Source organism: Calonectris borealis, chromosome 2, assembly GCF_964195595.1.
Source record: "Calonectris borealis chromosome 2, bCalBor7.hap1.2, whole genome shotgun sequence".
In the NCBI taxonomy this organism is placed as follows: domain Eukaryota; kingdom Metazoa; phylum Chordata; class Aves; order Procellariiformes; family Procellariidae; genus Calonectris; species Calonectris borealis.
The window spans coordinates 117,149,045-117,168,060 of record NC_134313.1 but is presented as its reverse complement, the minus strand read 5'-3'; the positions used below and the strand labels follow the sequence as shown (position 1 = coordinate 117,168,060).

Genomic DNA, 19,016 nt, shown 5'->3' with positions numbered 1-19,016 from the left:
AAGTGAATGCATAGCACAAGTCAATGCACTGTAAAAAATTTTTACAGCCCCAAAGCATAACTACATTCATATGCTAATACAGTAAATATTTTTAAAGTCAAAGTAGCTTGAAATGCCATTTTTTCCTGTATGTTTCCTGCTAAGCTGTGCAGCTTGTGTGCTTTTTAACTTGTGAAAAATCCTAAATTTTGTATTTACAAAACACTGGCAGGGTGAGAGCCCTGGCATTAAAATCTCCTGTTTAACAAGAAATGAAGTGAAGCAATGTACTTCCACAGAGTATTGACAATGATCCTGCTATACATGTGGGGAAAGACTCCAGCATCTTTATATAGCTTCTGCTGAGGATGCTGCTTTGCTGCTAATTATTTATGTAAATGTCTAATAACAGAGGGAAGTCACCATCTCATTTAATGCAACTTGCATACTGCTCGCTGAATGCAAACAGCTTTCAGCCCCAGGCTCAATTCAAACCAGAGGCAGTTGTTAAATTATTTGCATTGATGGTCAGATCTCACATCTGTGGGGATGGAAGAGAGAAATGATGCCGTCTTAAGTTTGTTCTTTGCAAGTTCAAGGCAATGGGCAGATCCAACCAAGGAACCTCTACCTTCCCCTTAGGGACCCAGTTATGGGGAGGCACGGGAATGGCGACAATTTGGGAAGTGATTTGTCCCAATAACACGCAAGTCGTCTTCAGCAGGGGGGGAATGGCAGAGCTGGCTCTGACCCCGTCTGCTGTCCTCCCCATTGCCCTGCCTTGCAAGGCGCTTCATCGCTATCGAGCCTATGCCTCAGACCGTCTCTGCATGGTAGGCAGAGCCTCTCTCTCATTTTTTATTTTTACTTCCAGTGTGTTCCTGAGGATGAACAAAATGTACAGATCACACCCTGTGACCACAGAGTGATATATAAATCGTGTTTCTGGGATACACATGCTTCTTAGGGCTTCCTCTGATGCTGCCTGGAGCACCGCAGACATGTGCTATCTGGCCTTTCCAAATCCCAACCCTCTACAAGGGCAAGCGTAGCGCACAGTCTGCTGCATCTGACTTCCAAACACAGTGGGGAATGTGCGCAGAGGTGGAAGATGCCCGTGCCTCGTCGCCTATTATTGTATTACTTGTCTAGTATTTACCAGATTTTCTAGACATACGCTCTCCTGGCCCAAGGTCTCGGCTGCATCATTTTAGATTAATCAGGCCTGAGCTATCCAGGTCAAAAATGGGGTCATGAGGGGTGACACTCAAAATGGAGAGTTTGTCTTGACAACAGAAGAAACAAGTGCTGTCCCATATTATAATCTGAAATAAAACGGCAGGAGTTTTCCAGCAACTTTGTGAAAAATCTGTTAAACTGACTGGACTCCATCAGTCATGATGACAATCCCACCATATATTTTCTTTTTCCTGTTTTCTGTGCAATAAAGTGACCCAGAAATGTTTTTCCATTCATGACACAAATAGGGAAATGTCAGGTTAAAGGCTGAAAAGAAGAACTTGGCTAGGAGCAATGCTTCTTTACTGTTATAATTATTTATAATTATTGTTAATATTATTGTATTACCAAACAAAACAGCTCTATTGTTTTATGCAGCAGAAGTCACAGGCCTATGATTCATTGCACGCAGTTGCACAGCACTCTAGGGTAGGCTTAAAACACACTTCTGTATTAATCCTGAATAGACATGTGAACCTGCACGTACAATTTCCTGGGGTGGCCTCAAGCAAATCATCTCACCTGCAGCGAGACAGATGAAAACTGTGCCATTAAGGTCTGACCCTGAGCTGATGTAAAATGGAGGAGAGCTATAGAAATTGCCATACCACAGGCTGGTACTGAGAGCATCCCCTAGAGCCAGCAACAACGGGCAATACGCGGTCCTGGCTCTCTGCATGTACTGCACCACAAAGGGACAGCCCCTGTGAAGACATCCATTTACACAGCAACAGTCAAAATAAAGTTCTCCTTTTAGATATCCTATTTGCATTGTCAGTCACACTTATAGTCTTATCTCCAGGGAAGTTCCAACCGTTTTGTATTCTGGTTGGAGTGCAAATTCCTATCACATGAAGCGAACACCTCTGGCCCCTGGAGCAGCCCTTTTCCCAGAAACCTACGTAGGAAAACCCATGGCACTCTAAAAGACCACATGGCAGAACTGAACCTTTTCATTCTAAATCCACTTTTATTGCTGTTTCCAACCATCACGGGAATCACACAGCATGCGAGTCAGAAAATGCAGACACCAGAGATCAGCTAAGTGGGAAATACCTTTCACTTGTGAGTTGCAGATCAAGCACCCAGCTGCTGCCTTCAGCACTGGACTCTCTCCCTAGCTCACAGCAACTCTGAAATCCGGTGCTAACCCCACCACTCCAGCCATCAAACTGGAAAAGGTGCCAAATCTAACCTCTACAGCCTGCCTCTCCAACTTGTCTTCCATAAAACACACTCCCCAGCAACGCTGCCATAAGCTCAACAGAGAACATTGATGTTAGCAAAGCTGTTGAGTTCATTGGAGACCTAAACCCAGCAGAGCGAGCCCCTCCACAAGCACATCTCTGCTCTCTCCCCACTAATTGGGCAATGAAGACAAAGTGAAAACCCCACTGCTGAGCCAATGGATAAGCTGCCAGGAAATTTCAAACTGCTCCAAGCATGACGGCCAACAGAAACCATGACATAAAGTTCAGAAGAAGGTCACTGCTTCAAAATCTCTTTCTAAAGAGAGATTTTGTTATGGTTTTTCTTTTGCAAGCATGCATCAATAGGGCTAGAGTATCAGAGAAAGACAGAGAAGAAGGGTGGATGTATAAAAGAAATGCAAAATGAATTTTAAAGTACTTTTTGCCTGGGTGGTTCAGGTGCATGTTTTCAGTGCATGAACACTTTGGTACAATGTGTGCATCTGCAAAACTCTGCACTGATGGGCATGGAAGTGGTTTAAATGGCTGCCCACATTCTGCACAGCTGATAACCCACCTGCACCATAAGATCGGTGGAGTTGGACAGACTCTACAGTAGCACCTGACAACCATTTAGAGCGTTCTTTCTGAATTTGGAGGCTTTATCTTGCATAAGATTCTGACTGGGGTATCCCTGGGCAGGTTCCTATGTGACACAGGGCAGAGCTGGGACCAAGCCTCACACCTCCCAGTCACCCAGCTCCAAAACACCAGACACCTCCTGAAGGTGTCAAAAAAATTTTATGCTTACTAAAAAACTTTGGAGATTCAAAATGAAAGCGCTTGGCCACCTGAAGAAAAGGGATTACTTCCTTGCAATGGGACTCTGGTCTTCTCCTGCGTCTAACTGGGCTGAGCATATCACCACACTGCTTGCAGGTTTTCTATTTAGTGTCATAATAACACAGAGAAATATTACATTAAAGTGGGTACCGCTCTCCTTCATTAGGACTGGATCACCTTTGTATTAAACAAGGAAAAAAAAACAACAAAAAATCTCTGGGTTTTCTGCCAAAAGCTGCACACTCTGCTTTGAGTAAGATCCTCTAGGAGCTCTGCACAAGCTGAGATAACAGATTTAAGGTATTTTATCTTATGCAATTTGGATACAGATTTAGGTTTTTCGGGAGTAAAATAGAAACATGACACCAGTTCAGCCCCAGGTGTTTTCCTCTCTCCTCATGTTGTTTTCATGGCAGCTTTCCATATTTGAAGGTTATCACACATGGAAACCCATCTCTTATAACAACCCACAATCATTTATGTGACTTTTATGTGATAAGCCAACATAAGAACCGTGTGGACTCACAGAGATAGAAAGCAAGTTGAGAGATGATCCAAACAACCAGCATGGCTACACTGCTGAGAGAGCTGTCAGTTTGAAGGTCACTTCTAATCCCACTGATTGTAAATACATAATCTGCTAACTGGCTGCTAAATAGTTCTTGCTGGGCTGTCAAAATATTTGCCTGTAATCTGTTGTGTAGTCCCCAGTAGGGTCCACTTCTCACGAGGTGATCACTTGAAGCTTCTCTAAATACAGACCAAAAACATGCCACTGAGTGTTTTCAGAAAAATCAGCTCACAATGGAAAGCCAGGAGGAGACACCAGCAGACCTTCTCTCCCTCACGCCCATCACGTGCACCTCCGATGTGGAGTCCTCTGATAAAGAGTTAAATGACTTGTGGGTAGGAAATGACAAAGGGCAATTAAAATTATATTAAACTTTCTCATGGCTTTTCTCTGGTGTTTTCTGCAACACAAATGTCAGGAGATTAATTTGTTTACTGTCCACAGATGCAATGATAACCACAATTGCTTCCTGAGGAACGTTCAGTACAGCAACACTTCAGGTCCCTCTCTGCCACCACAGCATTTTTCCATGGCATCTACTGGGGACTGCCACCGCTGAGAATGCCAGCGCGCCGTCCTGAAAGCACGAGGCACCCTGCCTAAGCTCAGAAAGCCAGACCCGCTATCGGTAGGAGAGGGGAAAACCCATGCTATCTGCTAGAAAGAGACCAAGAGAGACATCATGCAACCATGGGCTACCGTGCACCCTACGCCACTAAAGGCAAAACTCTTGCTTCTCCAATTAAATCAGTATTAAACTCATGACACTATTCCTGACTTAAAAATATTATCAATGAAAGGAGAAGCAGGTTAACAAGATTAGCCATAGAGATGTTGCCACACACTGAACTACATGACTGCGTCCTTACATGTATACATAAAAACTCACACAAGGGTTTTCACTGAAGCCCATCAGCAACTATTCACCCAAGCAGCTGCCTGTTGCGGCAGATAAAATGCTTGTCACATAGCAGCTGGCCCACTGTCTGTTAAGCACATTCAAGTGAGAAGGCGAGTCATTTGTTCGGGCTACTTCCATTTTTGGGACACAACTTTGACCTCAGTCATTTGTCTGGGCTGTTCCCATTACGTTTCCCTTTTCTGAGTGACTATCAAAGTTCTCAGAATAGCGGGAGGAAGATCTCCTCCTGGGCATTGCAGGAGCTTAGGATGTGTCAGATAAATGCATCAAAGAGGAGATTACTCCTGAACACTAAAAACCCACTGGAAATATATATGACAGCCCCAAGGCAGTCTGACACTAGCATCCCTCAGCTGGGGCTGTTAGACAAACAGCTCATATTTTACTCAGAGTGAAAAAATCGCACACATTATGGTTCTCTGACACTCTTTAATCTTAACACAGCTGCGAGCTTCTTTCAGCAGAGAAACTTTCTGGGTGAATGTGACCTTTGGATAAATCCTTGCATGTTCTCTGTGGTGGTATTTATTGTAACAGTCAGGCTAATGATTCACTTTGTGAACAGCCCTGGGAGGGATCTTTTTTCCAGCAGTCCCACAGACCTGTAAATATGTTCCCCCATCACTGTCACACCTGTACTGCAAAAGGGGAAAACAAAGGGTCAACAAAAAAAAAAAAGGTATTCTTTCACACTTTCATTTGTATTACTGCACAGAAAGACAGCATGTTTACAAGATATATAAGGGAGCACTAAAATTTTTTAACATAGAGGCAACTGGCTTCTGGTAGACTGTAAGAAGTTATTACTGTTTTCTGGAAACACTAGCTACCAGGACATAATGCATTTTCCTGAGCCAAAAGGACAAGTAAGACGTCACTGCACTTGCAGAACATTCCCATTCAAAGCAGGCAGTGGACGCTACAAGAGAGGAGGACAAAACCAATACAAGCCTTGAAAACGAAACCACGTATCTCTTTGCCAGCTTTCAGAAATACCATTAATCTTAAGATAAAGCTGGTTTTCTTGCAGTTGACACTCAATATTACAAAAATTGTTTCTGTTCCTATTGCACATAAGCATAGTAATCCTCTCTTGGTCGTTCCACACAGCTCACAACACAATCCTTTTGCTGAGCCACCAAGAAGCTTGAATTTGGTCTGATCATGTAATTTGACAGGCTCCAAGCTGCCAAGGAAAGGAGGCATTAAAAACTCCTGGGTAAACTACTACTCTGGGTCTAACTGTTGAGTGGGTTATTGGGCTACATCATGAAATACAATTCTGTCTAGAGCCCTGAGAGCTGACCTAGCCCCACTCTCACCACTGACAAAAGATGAATCAAAGAGTTGGTTCATGTCAAACTGGAAGGTTTTCTCACGTCTGAATGGAAAGCAGACTTAAGAATTTGATTAGTACCTTAAGCTTGAAAATGAAGGATGCTGCCAGCCTCGAGCCAGCATCTGCAAGAGATTAATTTCATAGAGACTGTTAAAAAAATAGCAGTGTTCAGATCTTTAGCAATGTATATAATTCAGGCAACAGTCAGAAGTAGGCAAAAATACATATGCTGTATATGTAGGAGTGATAGTCACGTAATATGTTGGTTTATGAGATCAGGCTCTGATCTCTGGCTTTCCTGGCTCAAACTCTTCTTTCAGGCACCTGATGTTTTTAAATGATAAAACTTCTAACACAAAAGCAAGAGTAGTGGTGACCTGGAATGAGTTCAGCCGCATTTTCTTGCTTCCCAGGAGGGAGCAGTCCATGTCACAAAAGTCACCAGATTGTTTGCAGTAATTCTGAGACAGTCAAGGACTGGATAGATGCGGGGATGATACCAACCGTGGACTTCAGCAAGCTGTGCTGTCACAGCCCGAGATGGAAACTAACCGTAGGACACCACAAGAAGCTCCTGTTGCTGCTGTTCATATTGTACCCACTCAACACACAATGCTTCCTCCCTTAGGCTACCAATCCAGCATTTTCATGCACTCTACATAACCCCAACAATTGTATGTCAAAGGGGCATATTCACAATTAAAAGGCTCCTTAAAGCAACACTGTAATGCTAATTTCTGTAAAGCATTGTAAGAAACATTATAACAAACTTTGGAGTCATTCTGAAAGTCGAAGAAACAAGTTCCTATCCTTGGAAAAGGTTGCTATTGGATGTCTATACCATGCAACCGTCTGTTTTCAGTCAACATCCAGATTGGTAGGCCTTAGGGGAAAAATCAAGCTTGGTTTCCCCTCAGTCAATATTGGTTCTCAAGTCAATAAATCTTGATATTGACCACAACATAGAAACCAGTAACTGTTTAATATCTTCTGGGTTTTAATTATAAACACTGAGGAAATTTGTCAACTCCTGACTTCCTATTCATATGGAAAAGCTTTTAAACATTCTGCATAGACTACTGTCAATCAGGTTCATCGTCATTATGGAACTAAAATATACTCCACCAACAATTCTCTGAGCATGTACACAGGATCTTTAACCTTGGCACGACTTTGAACCCGGTGCCTGCATCTGCTGCAAGGACGGTGAAGATAATAAATAGCCTCTTTTTATGTTGCAAGAGTTAATTATTTCCAGTGCCACAGTTAAATTTCCTCTGCCCATATAAAACTGTAACTTCCATAGAGGGGGAATGTGGACAAAAATCCCTGTGGTATTCCATAACTGAAAAGCGTTCCTGGCCAAGTACTTTATCATTTGGAAAGAAATATGAACAGCACTGAGAGACAAAGAGAAATAAAAGAGACAGGTGAAGGAAATTCTGGGGGCTATGAGTCAGTGCACAGTTTGCATGCAGCTGATAAAGAGAACCATGCAGTGTGAATTCCTCACCTCAAAAACCAGATGGGAATCCTGGCCAGGGATATCGCCTGGCTACCACGTAACACAGGCTATGGCTATGGAATAGATTATGTCAAGTCAGGCAGCAGTCTAGACGTCTTGGGAGAAAGCACAGGCTCATGAGAGAATACCCTGCCAGAGAAGTTTGTTCCCTCATTGCCTCTCTGCCACTGTGTTTTGTGTGATCTCGCCTGGCCGTGCAGAGTACGTGTTTCACAGGTGCCTGCTAACTGCATTCTTCATCTGCAAGGGACGGATGGACAGCAGTTTGCAACGACTGTCTAGAGATCAAACTAACCAGAGGGACAAACTATCTGGAGATCAGTACAGGTGAGTTAAAGGAGAGCTGGAAGATGAACCAAATATCCCTTACTAATGGGCTGAAATGTCTGTGTACTGTATTTCAATTTTGTGCTTGTGCGTATTTTTGAAATCAGGTATTCGCTGCTAATGGTTGCAGTGAAGATCTGGGCCTTCTGTAAAGTCAGGAATTGTGATGCAAATAGCGGGAACTACATATTTCAGATGCTGACAAAACACAGCCTAATTAATGTACAGAATCTGGGCATGTTAACAACCTTGTGGGATCTGTGTAGTTCTCTGATTACAGAACAACCTTCAACCCCTTCGAGAGATATCTTGGTGATCCTTCTCTATATTGTCAGCAAATCATCTTTGCCTTTGGAAACAAGGTCAAGAAGTGTATTCTTTATGCCATGCCGTCTATAAGCCTTTTTTGAAAAGCTTTCTGTACCCACAGCAAATCTTGAAACCATTGAAAGTTTGTGTCACCCTTTGAGGACATCTAGGACGTCTGTGATCTAGGTCATCACCTTGCCATTGATGAAAAATATCCTCCAGAGAGTATGGAAATTGTTTTCATGAACCATGGGCTGAGAAATCAGTACAACAGAGAAGAACCATGTAGACAGAGCAGAATGACAAAAATGGCTTTCAAACCTCAGCCAAATCCTTCATATCTGAAAATAGAGTATGGGTTTCTTCTTGCATATCGACTCCGCCTGCTCCAAAAGCAAGTCTTTTATAGTCCATGCCTCAATCCATTACTAGGTTTTGACTTGTTTTAAGGTTCTTACTTGCCAAAGACACATTGCTGCATGGAGTATTAATGAGGTTGTCATCTAACTGGGCCTTACAAGAGCGGAGAAGATTTAGTACCTTCTTAAAAAGACTAGCAACGCTTTCTTCTGGAAGTTTTAGAAGAATTTGTGCTTTGACAAGAACAAGACAATACACTTCTTGTACATGTGAAACCTCTTAAATCCCATCAGAAGGGCTGGAGCTTGAGGCCAGGAACCAGGCATTTTCACGTTTTAATCTCAAATCTGCTCTTGGCTTCCTGCATAGCAAAGAACTCTTTCTTCATTTCAACAACTTTAAACCAGGGTGCAGTGAGAATTAAATGTTTACACTGCAATTTGAAAATGTAAAGTGCTAAGAAGGAGCACTTAGGAAATGAACTTTGTAAACTTCTTCCTTGCTGCCATGGTATCCACCATCCTCAACAGCCTCTTACTTCATGTACTCATAGACTACATAACCTTAAGCACTCACTCTCTGTAAACTACATACCTCACTTGAGAGCTGATGTACAAAAATCAGCTGTCTGAATACCTTAACACTTACGACAGCTTCCTCTGGACTGATCGTAAGAGAAATGACTTGTTATTAATTTTCACATGCTGGATTTATTTTAGCTTTTATGTTTCAGGAATATTATATAAACAGAATGTTAGTTGTAGGAGTACCCAGGAATGCAAGAAAACATATGGCTCCAACTCCCTTCAGTATTCCCAGCACACTCCCCACCAATTTTAATTTCAACTGGCTTAAGTGGGGGAGTCAGGGAGAGACTTAAATGCTCTCATCCTCTGCATATCATGATAAAGAGGTGAAATCACAGCACCTGCTCTCACATATGCAGAGCCCTCCATTCGGGTGAAAATATAACCCTACCACTCCCTTTGGGTGAGGAAGGGACTGTTTATGGTGTATTTTGGATCCAGTGGCATTTTAGTTCTACCCCTGCTCCAGGATGGCACTGGCAATCTCCAGTCTTGAGACCTCACCATGTTAGCATAAGTCTATGCCTGCCCTGATGAGTCCACCAGAAACAGAGTTAATTATGAGACCAGAGCCACACACGTGTGTTTCTAAGTGGCATCTCAACAGTTTAAAGGGGGGGGTGAACCTGACACACATACCCATGCATCCAGCCTGTGCCGCGTACCTTACCCAAGATTAGGTATTGTGATGGTAAATATTTGAGATGGATAAATACATATTCCTGTATAAGCACAAGTACCTCGACCCATTCTTGCCTTACTTCCCACGAGTCTGCTCGTTGCGCTGGTGTTGCAACGCCCCGGGGTACAATAATCCTCAGGTGCTAAGATGTGCCACGGGGGGTCGTGAGCTTTTGCTGTCATGCCCCAAGCCCTCATCAGCACTCGCCCTGCTGCATACGGCTGTGTAGGACCCGTGTGCTCGCAGTTAAACGAGGGCTGTGCCTGCCTCTCACCACACTGCCGGCACCCGGTGCTCGATCTGCTCTTGGTCTTGACGCTCCGCTGCCCAGGGAGTGAACATTTTGCAGGTTGAACGGCAGCAGTAGAGGCCTCCCGAAACAGCTTGTGCTGTGCTTGTTTGCAGGGCTGCGTAAATCACCAGTAATGTGAGGTGCTGATTCCTTAGTGTGCTGTGAAGACTGAAGGAAAAATGAGGCTTGAGTAATTAATTGTTTTACACACTAGCACTTTGCACACTTGAGAGAGCAAGTGTGGAGTATGGGACCTTCACATGCCTATCGATACAACGAGCCCTTACGGGGACGGACAGGAGAGGAGCAGATTTGCCTTTACCCCGGATTGCTACTTTATACCACAGACAACTACTAAAAAGCTGACATAATGCAAAGGTCCCCAGAGATCTTGAAGACTGGGAACACCCTAGATTTTTTGGATGCCCTGTGAGATTTAGGAAATAACAGCAAAACTGAAGGAAAAACCTTCAGCTATTAAAAACACCCACAAGAAAGCTTTCAGTTAAATCTAACCCACATAAAGTCTCCAGAATGGACCCCTCACATGCAGCAAGTCAGCTCTCTGAACAACAGCGAGAGCAAGCTCAATAAGCTGCTCGGAGCTGTCAAAACCTTCCTAAGGCAAACTTTCTACTGAAAAGTTTTTTGTGCTGGTCACAGCTCACGTCCTGCTTTGTCTGGTTATCCTGCCAGAAGCATAAATGAACTCATAAGAATAACAGGAGGATTAGGTTAAGCTTATTTTTAAAACGTTTCCCACAAATTCGTCTCATTTGCCTGCTTATAAACACCCTCGTTCATCTTTGCTGTGTGTCTAATTAGGCAGGATATACTGCAGGTGGCTTAAAATAGGAGCTGAAATATAGTAGCTTTGCAGTTATGCATGTTAAAGGAAAGGTAATTAAAATTTCATGCTATGAGATGTAAACTGATCATCTCAGGGGCCTGAAAGGGATTTCTCCACCATATATGACATGGCACAGTTGGCCAGCTACAGTATGGGTGGGTTTCCTCTTCCTTGCAACACTTATTAGACTCTGCCCAAGGCAGAATATGAGATCTGATGGATTGGTTTCTTGAATTATTTATTCATGGAAATAGACATATTACCATCAGCTAAGTATCTCTGGATTTTATTTAAAATCAATACTGCAATAAAGCTTAAAACATGAAAAGCTAAAATTAAATTAAAATAAACTAGCAAAGAAAGCCCTGCTGTGAACATGTCTTAGAGATTAATTAAAATGAGATCGAACAGAGGTCTTGGATTTTGTAGCAGCTGTAGTTAAAATTCTGCGGTACCTGACAGAGACATAGGATGGTTTCCTCTGATGATGCTGACAACTTCTCTGAACAGCATCTATCCAAAAATTGGGATTTATTTTCGCAGCTAAAAAGAATACTTCAGTATAGCAAGTATTTTTGCTTTGGCAATGGATCAAGTTGCACCAGTTGGCGTCTTTTAAAACATTTCCACACAGGAGGATATCACTCTGCTTTTCTACCAGTTCCTCCCCACACCTGCTCTCTTCTTTTTAAAAATCATGCATTATATTATATTACTGAAACATCAGGGGTGTTTTCCAGAATGTGAAAGGGCCGTTTCCAAAAATATTTATTAGTGTATGCAACAGGGATGTGCTTGTATTTTGCCATGATAGTCCTAGGGCACACTCGTGCTTACTGTGAAAGAGTGGCACTTTAAGATTGCAGCTTTAATAAGGATATTTGAGATGGGGAACTCGATACTAAAGAAGTTATGTCTAGGGCATGTTTAAAAGCCTATCAGATAAGCTTTGAAAAATGTGAGGGACAGCAGACCTAGTATTGCAGGCTTTCTCTACAAACTTCCTACAGCTAAGAAGAAAGAACCACTAGTGAACTCAAGTTAGCGAAACTCAGAAGGTATCTCTCAGTTGCCCGTGGCCAGACAAATTAGGTCTTCTGCCTTGGAAAGCCACCCCTTAGATTTCCCCTAGGAAAAAAGCGGCAAGCAGACAGGATCTGGGAGCCCCAATCTGAATGCGTTTCACTTTGTCTACCCCAGTAAAGAATGGACCTGCTGTCCCTGAACAAGCTGAAACTTTCTTAAATTGTCTGTAGTACAGCAAATGGTGGGAAGACTAACCAAGCATTACTAACTGATGCAAGAGATTAGTGTAATAAACCTGCATGGGACAGGAACAGTCACAATGATGAAAACCTGGTGCCCAAATATAGCAAAATTCCCATTGACTTCAATGAATCAGGATTTTATCCCATGACTCCAAGGCACTGTAGAAAAACAAACAAAACCACCCTACCAAATGTCTGTTAAAGGTAATCCAGGAACAAGAAGTTCTGAGAATGCAGTCCATATTGACAAATGAGAAGGGCATTTATGGTACCCTGCTTTTCTGTTAGATGTCTCCCCCTCTCCTCTCTTTCCCATAGTTCCTACCATCCTTCAGGATCATTTTTGTCTCAGTCAAACTGACCTTACATTTTCACATGCAGAGTCTCACATCTGTCAGACACTGGACAATGAGGAAGACAGTATTTGGTTATGAAACACCTGACTTGAATTTCATTGAGCCAGGTAATAAAACAGAAAGAAATGAAGTTTTACTAGGCAGAAGCAGGTTTTTGTAATAAGTCTCTATATATCTGCATGCATGATAATCACAAATTGAGTTCTTTCCTGGAAAAGAGAGAAAAGAAGCCTCATATTGCACTTGCAACCAGTAGGAAATAACAATTCGTTTACTGTAAAAGGACAGTGTCAGGTAGGGTTGTGATCATGTAATTAGGTAAGCAAAACACATTCCAGACATGCCATCCTTTGAAGAAAAGGAAACTTCCCTGGGTTTTAATCACAGAGTAGTATGCTGCTTCATCTGGTTTTCCTATAAAAAAATCTTTCCTTGTTAAAAAAAAAATCATTAACTTTCCATATAGGGAAGCACAAAGTGGGTCATCGGGGAAGCATGTGCTTCTCGGCTGGAAGCAAGCCACGGATGGTCCCAGGTGAATGGTGTCTGTCCAAGACCACGGTCTTGTCAGATTTTGGAGCCCTCTCCACCCTCATCCCCCCCATTCCCAATACCTCAACAGGAAAGCAGACATCTGTGAATCCTCTGGCACTGCTTCAATGTTTTACAGCTGTAATAACCACTGATACAAAGAGAAGAATGTTTTCTAGCCCCAAATTCCTGAGGTACTTTTCTAAACAGACACAAGTGGATGGGGCTTGGTTACGTGAAAAATACCCCACCAGGGGCAGGGGTGTGGGGAAAGACGAAGAGGAATCATGATCTGCAGATAATTGAGCTCAGCTTGGCTTCAGATTTATCTTTTCTGACCACTCAACCTATTTGTCCAAATCCAAACTTCTAATCCTTAAATCTAAACAGTATTTTTCTGGCAGCTTGCACTCACTCTTGGCTACATCAGATGAAAAATACTTCAAGGAGGAGGCTTAAAACAGTGGTGATCTATAGACTTATATATAAGCGGCATTTTTGCAGTACTCCTTACCATCAGCATATAGGTAGCAAAATTTGATGCTTGCTGCTAGAAATCCCAAAATGCATTGGACACTACAAAGTCCATTTTCTCCCTTTGTTAGCACTGTCAGTCACCAGCAGTGTAAGTCACAGTGCCTCTTACCTGTATGTCAGTGAATTCATCACGGCCTTACACAAGATGCACAGGCTGACATTTAAAAGTGGTTTGAGGAATAATGTCGATTCGTACAGGGGCATAAAGTAAAGGCAGCAGGCAGCCCAGCCAGATATGCGTGGAGAATGTGTTCCCAAGCACCAGTGCTCTTGTAAGCGTTGGGAACACTAGCTCTCCCAGTGCCTATGCATTTAGGCTTAGTCCTTTGCGCATTTCTCCAATGCAGATCTGCAAAGGTTCACCTTGTATAAGTAGAATGATATAAAGCAGAGTATTTCTGTATAGAAAGCCTGAATTATTAAGCACTTAACAATGCAAACAACTAAAGCTCCAGTGGTAACTTCAAATGGATGGAAGACTCAAAGGTGCTGAACACAGCAGACTGGAAAGTGGAGCATCTAGCTCATAGGATACTCAAGTCCTGGTGCAGATTTGCTTAAAAAAATACAATTATTATTTCAAATATTTTTAAATTCCTTTCTAACCAGAAGCTCCCTGGGTCATACAGCTGCTCAGTGACAATTTGCCCAAGAAGCTGAGTAAATTGTTTCATCCTGAGCTCCTCTCTGTTGTGGTTACACTGCTGCTAGTATCCAGACTCAGGGCCAGCACTGGGCAGGCGATCTGACAGGCGCAGGAACATTCCCTACCTTAGCATGAGGGCAAGTGGGAGCAACAGCTCCTGCTCTCTGCCGGGTGTGCGAGGGGACTAGCCACGGCTTCATGCCATCAGTCCTTTTCTCGAGCCAACACCACTCGCTTGTCTTGAAGGGGGGACAGGCCAGCTCTGCCCTGGGGTGGGTGGAAAGACAGATGTGGAGGCTGGTGCAGGAGCAGGAGCTGGGACAGAAGTCACCCTGGTGAGCAGTCAGAGCTACAGCCGCTCTTCGGTTACACCACAGACAAGTCCTGGAGCAGCCCGGCCTCAGCTGGAGCAGTGCAGGCAACTGCTGTGCCCACATGCACAGCCAGGACCAGAAAACCTCGTGGGGAGAACTTTGCAATACGCATCCTTGGCAGCAAACAGAGGGCTCCAGAGATCCCAGTTCCACCCACCCCTTTAACACTTGAAATGGGCTTTTCTGAAGTCATTCTTCAGCCTACATTTCTTTTGCACCATCCTGCTGAGTGAACAGAGGGGCATAACCACATGAATTTTACAGCTGTAGGACATCATTGTTAACAGGGAAAAAAGCCTTCAAACCTTCTGCTTCAAAGCCACAAACCCTTGGTCCCCATCTTTTAAATAGAGCTCGTAATTAACTTAGCAATGCTATGGCTCACATGCTCTCTGCAGCCATCCATGGCATATCTGTCAAACTTAATAACAGAGCTGACGGACTACACAACATTGCAATTTATGCTCTAACTCTAAACAATAATATTTTGTCTAGTTAAGTGGAAATTTTTAGAAAAACTGCCAGACTGCAGCAGTTAATTGCATAAAGTTAATCGGTTAACTGAAACAGAAACTCGTTAACTGATTAAACGAGAGCTAAGATGGCATAATGTCAGCACAGTCACAAGGAATATTCAAGACAAGAATTCCAATAAAGTAGATTTGCAATTCCTGAATGTATTTGATTAACAGATTCAAACAAATGAGGCCATTACTAAGTTAATTACTGCTTGCCATAAAATACTGAATATGATTAAATTCAAGTGTTTGAGAGAAAAACATACTTCTTAGGACAAATACAAAAGAGAAAAAGAGTAACTAATTATTTGGTATGCTGTTGTCTGTTAAAAACGTAATAATAATAATAATAGCAACAATAACAAAAATATATAATAATAATAGGAAGAGTAATAACAATAAAAAGACTTGTCTCAAGAGTTAGGAGCACAAATTTCCAATCTCAAATGGGGAAATGTACTGCATGGCAAAAGCAAGACATTGAATATTTTTCCAAAGTTATGGTAGTAGTGAGAGTCTTGAGCAATGTCTAACTAGTCATTTATGAACTCAGCTGCTGTGTAGGTGCATTACAGATGGGTGATATACTGATACCATGTTGATGTCACGTTCCAAATCTGTTGGTGATACCAAACTATTAAAAAAAACCTACTAGACAGCCATGGAGACTAAAGAGGGCAGGTGTTACTACGAGTATTAGTCCTGTGCCTTCCTTTACGGTGTCTCCTGCAGCCCAACTTGTCCCTGTATCGAGTAGCGTTGCTATGCCTCTCTCGCTGTGGTCCCTGCACCCCTGTTTGGGGCTGCCTGCTCCTGTGCCTCCCAAGGAGACTCCCGAGAGGTATCAGCCATGGCCGAGCAAAGCAGGCATGGGGGCACACACTGGGGACCTGCCCCCCATGCCACATTGCTCCCTGGCCTCACCAGGGCTGGAGTCACCTCCAGGCCCTTGCTCCAGCACAGCTCAAAGACACACAATAAGATCAGCCATGGGGTAGGGCTTGGTGAGCACAGAAAGTCCTCTTCTCCTTCCTCAAGTCCCCAGATCCCTGTCCAAGAGCTTAAATGGTACCATAATATGTCTTAATAATGTGATAGAGCTTTTTCTGGTAACAGCAGCATGAGAAATTCAAATGGTAACACCTACTTTTAGTGATGCTTATACTCAAGAGCAGCTTCAGGAGTCTCAGTGCAAGCTTTATTGCATACATGGTCAAAGTATCCCCTCTAAAAACCTGCTTGGTTTTTAGAGTAACCTTGGTAATTTTTCTTTTTATGGCAAGGACTAATCCAGGATGCTTAGCTATATTAAAATATCAAAATAAACAAGTGGCAATGGTGATGACTGTCACTGCTAATTGCTCCTTCACCCAGACTTTACCAAAATCTCCTGGAAATTCAAATCATTTCCCTGCTTAATGAACTTGCCTTCATAAAGTTCAACTCTAAGGGTTATTTTTAGAGTATTACTCATGAGTACTGAACAACTAGCAATGCATTAAAGACAAACAAAAAATATCAACCCAAAACTAAACAAAACAAACCACAATTAAAAGCCCATAAAACGTGTCTAGTTACAAAACAAAGAATTAAAAGAGTGGTATAAAATTAGATGCTAAAATTGTTAGTTTGCAGTCTGGACTATTTCAAAATCCTTTCTTGTGCGCTTATAGTGCTTTCTTCTACCATGCGCTTTGTTGCAGAGAAACACAAGTCACTAAAGTCACAACATCAAAAAAAGGGTTAAGGGCAAGGTGCACAACCATTTCTACTAAGGCATCACAGATCTATCAGGGTCAAGCTCAGGAGTTAGCTGTTCTTCACCCCACAACCATGCAGCTAGATCTCTACTCTTTAAAACATTAACCATGTCCTTTTCACCTAACAATCACGACAATCTTTCTGTATATGTTTTTTGGATGGATAACAAAAGGAGAAACTACAGCTGTAAAAAGAATGAGACTTAAAATGAATTTGAGACGTCTTCACAGAAACCTCCTCAGTAACACAATGTCAGACAAATGTTTGCAATGCATTGTTCGCTGCCTTTTTTGGTGTTTGGAGAAAACACACCCTAATTCGTAATGTTCCTGCTGAGTTTATTTCTATTTCTGAGAATTCTTATTAACAGCAGGTCACTACCAGAGCAGCATAATGAAAATGAGGCAATGTTGATAATATAGGCAAGAATGACCATGAAAGGTTAACTCTTGAGAATGCAGTATTTCAAATGGAAAAATTCCATAATACATAATGTTGGAGGGTAAAAACTGAGAAGCTATTCAATTCAAAGAGGAGATGAATAGAAAAATGAAAGAAACTGACCCTACCATTCTGCCTCTTCACTTCTCTTCCTGCTAGGAGCTTGACCATATTCAGAAAAGCAGAACTGGAGAAATTTTAGTTAAACCTAGCCTGAAATTAGAAAACATTGACGAAATATGCTTTCCTAAAAGACCTCAGTAAAAAGCTGTAAATGTTAATTTAAATTTCTTTTAATGGTAATTTAAATTTTCTGCAAAAATACATCACCAGCAATGGGTTCTTTGAAAAAAAAAAATGAAAAATGCAAATTTCTTAAGTACTCATATTTATACTTATACACACACACACACGCGCGCGTATTTATGTATGCAAAGATTTATGTTAGAAGGGTTCCCAGAACTTTCTTGAATGTGTGTCCCATAATCATTACCTCTTTGCAGGAATTTCCTAGTATGAAAAATGGCCACGGTCATTGAATAAATTGCTTGCTACAACTTTGTTAGTTTCTAACAAGAAGTAGCATTCCACTAAATACCATTATTTAATTTTAATTTATATTTTATCTTTGATTCCTGTATTGGGAGCTAAGCATTCTAACAGCTGGCAACATCTAAATGGAAGCAAACGAACAGCTACTTCTGACAGAATATGATGGTCATTTCAACATAAAGTTTCTTTAGGGAAAAATGCACTTTTCTACAAAAGGACATAATCAAATTAAGTATTTGCTTGATTTCATTGTCTTTCCAGGACAAATAGAAGACATTATTTTAAAGGAACAGAAATGCTCTACAGGAATTCTTGTGTGCAAGCATATAGAGATTTTTTTTCTGGCTGCTGTAGCCAAAATATAAATCATTTTCCGTTGTGGTGTCAGGAAGTGTATTGCACTAAATTAATCATGAGCTACTTTAAAAAAGGGACAAAAAATCCACTGCAAAATGAAACAAATCTCTCTGTGCCTGTTTTCCATTTGCATTGTCATCACTTACCTTTGGAGGACGATGGAAGTGAGATGGGAATGTTGCTGAAATGCATTCAACAGACACTGTGTGTGTGTTAGCATCTCTAGTGCTCTCTGCTGTGCCTCCAGCCATTGGAAAAGATAAAGTATTATAACCTGCACACAATACAATCTTCACTCTTTGCCAGGCTCCTAGCACAGGGATACACTATAGCAAACTAAATGCAGAAGCACATAGACTACAAGCCAAACTGTATGTCTTCTAGCATTTCCCAGTCCCAGACGTATTCTGAATAAAAGTCTTTCTGTCTCATTATAAAAGAAGAAGAAAGGCAATTCATAAGGGAAACGGAGTCATTTTAGAAAGCTTTTCCTAATAAGCCCAATAGTTCAGCAGATGTGCACAAGTGGGGAAAGCTGGGAGCTCAGAGATCAGGCGGCTCCATCCGCCATCATACAACTGTGACTCGGCTTCCTTTTATCTTTTATGTCAGGCAATCAAAAGAAAAGCCAATTTTATTTAGTGAGTGAGGGGCAAATAA

General features: G+C 42.0%; 1 protein-coding gene across 1 annotated transcript in view; it reads right to left on the bottom strand.

Moving 5' to 3' along the window:
* BMPER (BMP binding endothelial regulator) overlaps positions 1-19,016 on the bottom strand; it is a 148,155-nt gene that overhangs the window by 25,250 nt on the left and 103,889 nt on the right. The window lies entirely within an intron of this gene.